Raw genomic sequence first — 10,450 nt, 5'->3', positions numbered from 1 at the left:
TCCTCAGTAGCATGTCACACACCATACTACATCCCAGCACATGCAGATATCAACATGCATAGATTGTTAATGCCCACATTCATATACATAACCTGGGTTCCATGGATGTACACACGGATCTCAGTCAGGGATGCACAGGACCAAGAGTATGCTGATAACATCTAACATAGTTGAGATTCAGGTCTGCTAAAGGCAGAATCTACAGCTAGGAATTTCCGTTGTTGTTGTTTAATATGTATCCTTCTGTATTATTGCACGGTAAATACACCCTCCTAATAGCCTGTAGGTAAAATACATGTTTTTATCTGTGTTTTATTACACAGACACATTTTCCTGTGCAAATGCTATAAAAGCTATACACAATAGGTTTATTTTACTATTCACCTAATTTAAAACCCTTGCATGCTGGGCTAATTTAAACAACTGTAGGAGATCAGACTGAAACAAACAGGAAAAAATTACTTTTTCCAATGTTGACTTTCAAATTGGTTGAAGGACCCCAGAGATTAAAGGATGGATGTTTGGTATCTCCCTGTTAGGATCATTTTTTATTTTTAATAGAAAATTTCTGACTGAGAATAAAAGGCCAAGCAAGTTAGTGCCTAGCAAAGTATATCTCATGTGGATATGTCAATGGAAAAAAATCCCAAACATCATATAGCACCTCAATTCCTTTACATGAGCCAAGCATCTTTGAAGCTAGTAGTAATTCATCCATATGTGGACCTACATCTGTTAGCTTAATAGGTGACACAAGGCTGGATTTTAAATGAGTCTAACCCAATAGCTAGACTTATGTAATAGGCTTTTCAGGAAGACAGAGAAGGAAGCCTTAATGTTAAGAAACCCTAGCTCAAAGTATCAGTTCCAGTAGCTCCAATAGCTAACATTAAACCTTTCTGTCTGTCTGTCAGTATAACTTTTCTTTGTATTTCCTTTGCTCAGGCTATCACATTTGCACTAAGGCTCCCTTTGCCCTGCCATTAACCTATGTGAATACACAGGTGTGTGCATAATACATGAACAAAGAAATACCATTGTTTCAAAGAATTTCTTTCTTGTGGTTGTTGCTCACAAAAGAAATGTACAGCACATTAAACTATTTTTCTTAATTACTCCAAAATGTCACTGCTACAGTGTCCCACTCACTGTCAGTCAAATCACATTAAAGAGCAGAATAAGGAATAACTTTGTGTAACCCAGTTGTTCATTGTAATGGTTGTAGCTTGTTTTCTTTTACAGAGCTGATCACGCTGAACATGATTTTCTCTTCCTGTGTACTAGTCTAGCCCCACTGACTTCAGAAGAATGGCTCTTGATCTGTTCTGGTAAGAGATGAGGAAACCAGTGATTTTCTACATTAGATAAGTTGCTGGCACAATAGCAGAAATATTGCATGTGTTGGAGAAAAATAAATATGGTGGGCACAAACAGAATGTCCCATACAGCTCAGTTAGTTTAACTTAAGAAATGTGTTGTATCAGAAAATGCCAATAAGCTAGAGCAACATTTTATTTGATGGTGTGGAAAAATTCCACAATATAGCCATATGAGAAATGTACTTGATTTTCCTTTTTTAAGCAAGTCAGCAAGTAAGTGCATATTACTAAGTCTGCTAGCACAGCCTAGAAGAACATACTGAAAGATCCTTTGTAATGCACAATTGGATGCAATGTTAAGATGGAGTGCTTTGTGCAGCTGCAGAGCACTTTGCTGAACTGATTGTTTTCAGATGCTGTGAATCCCCAATCTTGTTACTGGCAGACATTAGAACAACACTGTAAACTTTTTGTCTCTTATTCACTCATTAATATACAGGTCATGGTGGGACAAAACAAACATAGCAAGGTACCTATGCATTGGAGATGGTTTCAGTAATAAATACAGCTCTGGCATAAGCAGGTACAACTCTTACTGACTTCAGCCAGTGTTGTATTGGATTACCCTAGGGATGAGTTTGATCCTCAGTCTCTTTCTAGTAATGAGTGCTCTGGCAAGAGCATAAGCAGAGAATTAGCAGCTCTGATATTACCCATGCTGTCAACAGAAATGGAGAGCAAGCAGGAGTCTGAAGGAAAATACTGTGTGTGCTTCACTGTTTTGCAAATGTATGCTGACTAAATCAGCAGCAACACATTGACAAAGTTAGGACTATTTCTGCTCCCTTCTTACAGTATATAAAAAAACACGTATTTAATACAGTATAAGGCATTTATTTAGATGCATTAATGGTAAGGAAAAATAGGTAATTAGATGGTAAGGACTGGGAAAACTTGATGTGATGTCTTTGTGAAGTATTTACAGTGCTGAAAAACATTTCATGTATAAAAGTTGCAAAGCAGTAAATATCCTATCTTGGAGATACATCATCAATATCTTAACATGAGTAAGGAAGCTCAGATCGGCAGTACAAGCAGTCTGGGGGTGTTTATGTCTGTTCTTGTTAAAACTGTTCAATTCTCTCCAAACTCCAAGTAAGCCTTTCTGTTCAATTTGATTTTATTTATTTCATGACAGGGCAAGGGCTACACTCTGAAGGAAAGTACTACATTTTAATAATCTCAAATAGAAAAAAAAAAAAAAAAGATATCTAGATAGAAGAAAAAAGCCAGCAGGCATCAAATGAGAAAGAAAGAAGTAACAAAGAAACTAGCAGCCTCACTGAAACTATTCTGATCTGAAACAGGTAAAAAAGAATAGTAATAGAATACTAGGTTTTCAGTGGCATTCCCTCTCTCTCTTTTTCTTCTACATATTCAGCAGCAAAACTACTTGTAAATCCTGTTTCCTGGTGTATCCTGCTGGCCTAGGTCTAGGGGCACATGGCCAAGATGGGGACTGGAGGAAGGCACAGGGGATGCAGCTGAAAGTGTGATGGCCTCTCCTAAATCCTCCTTCTCCTCTGCCCTACTTCACAGCAAATGGCTGTGCTTTGCATGTAGGTCTGGAAGAGCCTGCACTTAGGGCAGGAGCACCCGGGCATCCCACCTGACAGTGCTGTCACATGGGCAGTTAGCACCCTACTGCCAGGTCTTGCCCCACCATCATGCCATGCAGAGCTTTGTCCTGAAAATATCTGCCTTTGGAGTTTCATGACCTTCTCCATCATCAGCTTTCTGTTCTGTCTCTTTTTCTTTTCCTAGGTGGTTCTTAGAGAATGAGTCTGATCTTTTTCCCACATTCACTCTGTACCAGACACTCCCTATGATGCTGGGTAAACAACATTCTTCTGAAAAGTCCTTTTGTAGAGTGTAGAGGATGACTTGAATCTTTCCTTCCTTCTTTTTTTTTCTTTTGTGGGTGTTAATCATATGCTTCCACATGGGTTTTGAGCTTAGACAACTCTGAAAGAAGACTGCAGAGAGCTGTTTAAACCCTGTGTTTTAACTGCATGTGGGTTTCTGACTCAAGCTCAAAGAAACCACGCACTGAAGACAAAGGCTGCAATACCAATTCATATGAGAAGAATATAGCTCTAAAGTTTGTTGCACTGTAACACTCAAAAAAGGGGGCTTCCAAGTTTTAAGGTTTATTTATAAGCAAAATGAAACTATGCAAGCTATAAACAACCAAGCGAGTTTATTCAGTTCAATTGTACTGGAAAGTTACACCAGGTATGCTTGAGGACTCAGCCCTGTGAGTTTATCTGTATAAATGGTTTATAAATGAAGAAACAAATGTCACATTCCCTGGTAAAATGAGAGATGGAGCTTCTACTGTGAATAATGCAAGCTTATCAGAGATAAAAGAACTGATGAATTATAGCTATAGTTTCCATATTTACTACTGCAAACTCTAATTTGTTATCCTATGAACAAGTAAACTGTGAAGGGATGGATTGATTTCTGATAAAACAGGAGCTGATAAAAACCCTGGTGCAGAATGAAGTACATTTGGTTTGTTTATAGCATGCAATTAGTTTTCCTCTCTAATCTCTTGACCTTCGCGGCTGCTACTAACTCAAGAGGATCCTCTCAAATAAAGTGACATTGCAAAGCAAAATACGCTCTCCTTCTTGCCAAAGGTGATATAAGACAAAACAGCATGAAAATAGGTTTTATCCTAAGCTATAGGTCTCCTGCCAAGTTACAGAAGCATAATTCCCTTGGCACTCTTAAGGTAAAGGAGATATAAAAGAACAGTCTAAGAGTAGCAGCTGAATTTTATCTAAACAAGTCTATTTTGATGCTGCGAAAATCAGACACATGCTGTGTATGAAGAAAACAATGCATTTAATCTTGAGTTAGTCATTGATTCATAGAGAGTTTGTTGCAAGATTCCTTTGGAAGTCATGTAGTTTAGACTTTACACTGAAGCAAAACCATCACTAGCTGTAGATCAGGCCAGACATGACTTTGTCTAGTCAGGTCATGAAAACCTCCAAGAGTGGAGATCCTGCAGTCTCTCATTCTCCCAGTGCTGAACTTCGGTACTTTGAGAGGAATTTTTCTGAATATTTAATGAGAACCTCCCAAGGAACAGTAAATGGTTGCTGCTTCTTTTCATTTTATATTCTTCTAATGAAAAGGGTCTGGCTCCATCAAACTGTAAATTCCCTTCCAGTTGTTGTAGGTTGTTATGAGATAACTTCCACCTTACACTGAACAAGTCTAGCTCTCTCACATTTCTGAAGGACATGTGCTCTAGGCTTCTATCTTAGTAGCCCTCTAACAGTCTTTTTCCTTAATCCTCTTGATGCGGAACCCAAAACTAGACATATTATTTTAGATAGAGCTTCACATTGGGATGAGAAATGTTGCATAGTAACTCCCCTTGATACATTAGCCAATCTTCTGATGCAGTGTGCACTTCCCTTATTTGTAAGGTAACCACAATATTGGTTCATATTTGCCTTGGTATTCAATACCAGTTACAGGTACTTACATCAAGGCTGTTAGTCACCTTGACAGTTTCAGCCTGCCTTTGTGCCTGAATGAGGATTTTCTGCCAATGTGCGTAATGTACATTTTTTGAAGTGCACCTGGACTGAGGGTTTACTTTTCAGCTTAATAACATCACTTCCTAAATTAGTATCATCCACCAGTAGTGTTCTTAGCATCCAAGTAAATTATGATGAAATTATTGAACAAAGTTAATCTCATCTATGTTTGTTCCAAACTGCCTACCAGGTAACAAATTATTGATTACTACTGACTAGGTTGCCTTCCCAGTTCAACAGCAGTTCCATGTCCAAACTTCCTCTTAATACTAACATAACTACTGAATTTATGTTATCTTCTAGACAAGACTTGGGTTTATCTCCATCTGAGCTCTGGTCTTCTCCCTAGTTACTTGAGTAAGCTGGTGACAGACATCTGACAAGTTTTTTTCCAAATTTTTCCTCTATACAATTCTCCTTTGTTGTTTTCACTGGTTTCCACCTCTTGCATTATATATATATATACATATACATTTATTATTATTAATATTATTATTATTGTATTTTAGTTTGAAAATAAATTCCTTGCTTAGTCAAGAATAACTTCTGTTGAAATTAGCCATCACAGTAGGATAGCTTCTCCCTGAGCTTTATATATGTTTTTCTTAAAAACTAACCATCCTCCTAGCAACTTCCTTCTGTCTTAAAATCCAAAGACCTAACTCTGCTGCTTTTCCCAGCCTTCCTCCCCATCCTGAGCTCAACCATCTCCTGGTCACTGTATCTATAGCCATTAGCCTAGAGACATTTTTACCAGCAATTCTGGCTGACTGTCTATGAACAGGGCTACCTGTCCTAGCTGGCCTATCAAGCATTAGTTTTGGGATAGCATCATCAATGCAGTTGAGAAACTATCTCAACTGCTTGCACAGTACCATGCTGATCTCCTAGACAATGTATGGATGTTAAAACTCCCTTTGAAAATGATAAGCTGCAGCTGGGAGTTTTCTTCTTGTTACTTGCAGTAAGCCTTGTCCACCGCTTGCTTTTGTTGAGCAGACTGAAGCACATCTATTACGTAATATTTCCAGTGTTGATCCAAAGTGTTGATCCATCCTGATCCAAAGACCACTGGAAGGCAAGTTTCTGATTTCATATTAGTGCTTTGTACTGTCAAGAAACTCCTTTACAAGCGGTGCAACCCCTCCTACTCCTCTTCCCTCAGTAAAGAAACCTCTACCTGTCCATGAGAGCCTCAGATGCAGATGCTGCCCCATAGCTGTTAGTGTTCTCACTCCCTACAGTCATGATCTTGCAGTTCTTGAGAGCCGCTCAAGCTCTGTGCAACACAGTTACCAGAGTTAAGTCTTTGAATACATTTGCCACTGAACACAGAGCTGACACAACAATCAGAAGACTATGTCACAGAAATATGCATCTTGTGGTCAAGCTGATCAAGAAGCTGATCATGGACCAGAGGTTTCATAGACAGGTGTTCTAATTCTAAAGCAATTTACTTCAACACACAGCTCTGCTCATTCAGAAATAGTCATTGGCCTTGGGGAATAGCTAGTCTTGAACCTGCAGAGAATGGTAAACCTTATTATGTATCTACTTCTAATACTAGAGGTGGCTGAGGAATGTGATATTTTTTCTAACCTTACCTTCCCCTTAAGTCTCTGCGGCAAAACTAGAAAGCAGAATGTCTATCACTTGAATAAACATGGTTATCAAGTCACTGCACGAATCAAGTCTTTTTGCGTTGCATCTCTGTTTCATTCAGTGACTCCAGTCTGGCAGTAAATTCTACAGGTGGAATATACAGTGCACAAAATAGCTGCTTCTTTTGCTCTATGTTTACTGGCCATTATATTCAGCTTCCACATCGGTGTCTGCTATTTCACACTTTATTTCCTCTGGCACTCTTGGATGAGTCTTATCTGAGCCATATGATTTGCTGTACTTGAATTACAGGAGTTGTTCCCTAGGATTCCCTGTAGTGATATGTCCATCACTCCGGTATTTGCATATTGTCTGCCAAGACTATTGCTTTCCAAAATCTATCCCAGTCCTTTTTTTTTTTCAAACTCCATAACACTTTCAGCTATCTGTCCCAGCAACAGTGCTCCAGAACATAATTTTAGCGGTGGTATTCTCCATGAGGATTTCTCCACACTGCCCTTGTTTCTTCAAAAAATCTGTTAGAATGGGTGAGGTTTTGTCTAATTCATGCCATCTTGGACAGACTCTTTAAGAACTGTTTGAGAACTATTAACATTTACTTCAGCACAGTCCACCGAACAATCTGCAAAAACAAACAACCTCTACAAGTATTCTTCCATCCTCACATATGAACTGTTCAAATAGATGCTTTTTCTATGCGTGTAACTGTATCCATGGTCTGATGGTCTGTGTTTTTCATCCCACTGAAGAAATACTTTAAAACTGTCTGACTCTGAATTACTGTTGGTACCCATTCAAGGGTAGTCAGCCAGCCCAACCTAAGTAAGGACTGGTGAAAAAAGGAACATTGATTTATTCATGCAAACAAATCCTTCAAGTAGCTTCTTCAAGGGCTGTTGTCATCAATGCTGTTGTTTGCAGATTAATTTGGCTGCTGCTCATTGCCTATTGATGTTCTGTTCTACACTGCATGAAGCTGTAAACACACAAGCATTAGCACCTTATTTTCATCAGGCAATCTTCAGTCTTGCTTACGTTAATTATTTCTTTTTAATGAGAACTCTGATAAAAGGGCACAAACTTCATCTTTCTTTAGCATCAGCTCTCCTATATTAGGTTCAGAAGAAATCTTCAGTTTCTTTCTCATCCCACAGTACACCACAGTGTGTCAACACAGACCAAGGTCTCATAAGCCTACACTAGCATCTGCTTCAGGTTACTGTCAGAGTCAAGATGCCATTCTAGATGTGATTTAATCCTCTAACATTCCTGCTTTCATGTCTCAACAAGTATTGCCAAAGGGTAATAGAAGGGCCCTGTCTGCTTACATGCATTTTGTCTTACTGGGGACAGCTGTTTGTGGCCTTCTTCATTGTACTCTTCCTTCCAGTTAAGTATGTTGACCTCTGTAGAATTACGATTTTCTGAGGTAGTGTAGGCAAAAAAATAAAAGTCTGAATGAGAAGTCAAATTAACTCCTGTCTCTGCTAAAAGTGACTGAGGTCTCAAAAGGAGGAAGACTTTGCAGAAGAGAGGAGAGTGGCTTCAGTGACAGAAAATGACATACATTTTTCTTCTATTCATAGGTAGGGGGAAAAAGAAGAAGAGGCTGAAAAGCAGTGCCTTTTGGTAAAAGGGTGATGTCAGCATGGTCAGTAGTTGTAGTGAAAACCCAAACTCCTGAGGACTGCTATCAACAAACATTCCCCTGGGGTTAAAAGGCCTGCTTGACTTAAAATATGAATTCTTTCTATTTTTCTGTGTCTGTTGTGGTAAAATAGTACTGCTTCTTATTTTGTGGCGGTAAGACTTCAGGGCTAACTGATCCGCAGATTATATTTCAAAAATAGTATTCTACTATATTCAGATAAATTCTTCTCCTTAGTACTCAGATATATTGTCTGGAGAAAATAGGACTACTTGTAAAACATAAAAATGCAAGCCAAACAATTTCTTCCTCCATTAACTTGAGAGGTGTCTGTCTGTCCCCAGGTTTTCTTATTTAATGTAATACTGATTTATTGCTCTAAGAAATGTTTATGTTCTGACAGTCCTCCCCTATGGATCACCCTAATGCACATTGGAAAGTCTGTTCAAGTCCTGTGCTGCATTCGCTATTGTCCTTTTATAGCAGAAATAGCAAGCCCTTTTTGTGCACGGGAGAAACTCATACTTTATGATAGCTTAGGGTAACATGGAGAGAAGGTGGCCTAGCTATGAAAATATTCTGTTTATCAGCTATCAGGTAGTCTGTCATACAGTAAGTTGCATTGTCAACAGTGTTACTGCTTGGTGCACAGAGCTGAATGTGCCTACACATTTTAGCAACAATTTTAAATACTTATAAGACGTGTAATTCCTACCTTAACACCATCATCCTCCAGTATAAACCAATAATTTTAATATATTTTTATATTTTTTTCTCTTGAAAAATCTCTAAAATGCTAACTGGATGTTTATTGAATAGAAAAAGCTACAGATACGTACACTATGAAAAGTTGGACTTACTTATAAACAAAAACTTATTGTGCAAAAGCAATATGCAAATTTCCAAAAATTTCTGTGTCTGGTCTACACGGAGGAAGAGTTCTATGTCTGCTACTGAGCAGCTGGAGCAGCTGAAAACTTACTTGGGCATAATTTGAGCTGTTGACCACTACTTACGAGCCTTCATCTTTCCCATTCTAAGGCAAGCTATAAGTCAAAACTCACCTGGGATCAGTTTTTGGAAGGAAAAAAATAGACAAATAATGCACTTTCCCCAGATCTCTGTGTTCCCAAGGAATTGCAGCTGCTCTTTTTCTTTCACTTCCCGACTAACACTAATACTGCAAAGTGGAGGAAGCATTTCCTGCCTCTGCAGTTCCCTGCAGATACACAAAGGGTTAGCAGCTCCAGCTGTCACCTTCTTTAAAAACAAAATCCTCAGGGAAGAAAGCGTCTTTCTCTCTTTCTCTCTTTCTCTCTTTCTCTCTTTCTCTCTTTCTCTCTTTCTCTCTTTCTCTCTTTCTCTCCTTCCTTCCTTCCTTCCTTCCTTCCTTCCTTCCTTCCTTCCTTCCTTCCTTCCTTCCTTCCTTCCTTCCTTCCTTCCTTCCTTCCTTCCTTCCTTCCTTCCTTCCTTCCTTCCTTCCTTCCTTCCTTCCTTCCTTCCTTCCTTCCTTCCTTCCTTCCTTCCTTCCTTCCTTCCTTCCTTCCTTCCTTCCTTCCTTCCTTCCTTCCTTCCTTCCTTCCTTCCTTCCTTCCTTCCTTCCTTCCTTCCTTCCTTCCTTCCTTCCTTCCTTCCTTCCTTCCTTCCTTCCTTCCTTCCTTCCTTCCTTCCTTCCTTCCTTCCTTCCTTCCTTCCTTCCTTCCTTCCTTCCTTCCTTCCTTCCTTCCTTCCTTCCTTCCTTCCTTCCTTCCTTCCTTCCTTCCTTCCTTCCTTCCTTCCTTCCTTCCTTCCTTCCTTCCTTCCTTCCTTCCTTCCTTCCTTCCTTCCTTCCTTCCTTCCTTCCTTCCTTCCTTCCTTCCTTCCTTCCTTCCTTCCTTCCTTCCTTCCTTCCTTCCTTCCTTCCTTCCTTCCTTCCTTCCTTCCTTCCTTCCTTCCTTCCTTCCTTCCTTCCTTCCTTCCTTCCTTCCTTCCTTCCTTCCTTCCTTCCTTCCTTCCTTCCTTCCTTCCTTCCTTCCTTCCTTCCTTCCTTCCTTCCTTCCTTCCTTCCTTCCTTCCTTCCTTCCTTCCTTCCTTCCTTCCTTCCTTCCTTCCTTCCTTCCTTCCTTCCTTCCTTCCTTCCTTCCTTCCTTCCTTCCTTCCTTCCTTCCTTCCTTCCTTCCTTCCTTCCTTCCTTCCTTCCTTCCTTCCTTCCTTCCTTCCTTCCTTCCTTCCTTCCTTCCTTCCTTCCTTCCTTCCTTCCT

The sequence above is a fragment of the Cyrtonyx montezumae genome, unplaced genomic scaffold (assembly GCF_038088225.1).
Source record: "Cyrtonyx montezumae isolate F1298 unplaced genomic scaffold, pur_monq_1.0 scaffold_30, whole genome shotgun sequence".
Taxonomy (NCBI): Eukaryota; Metazoa; Chordata; class Aves; order Galliformes; family Odontophoridae; genus Cyrtonyx; species Cyrtonyx montezumae.
The sequence above is the reverse complement of the archived record's forward strand: the minus strand, read 5'-3'. Positions refer to the sequence as shown.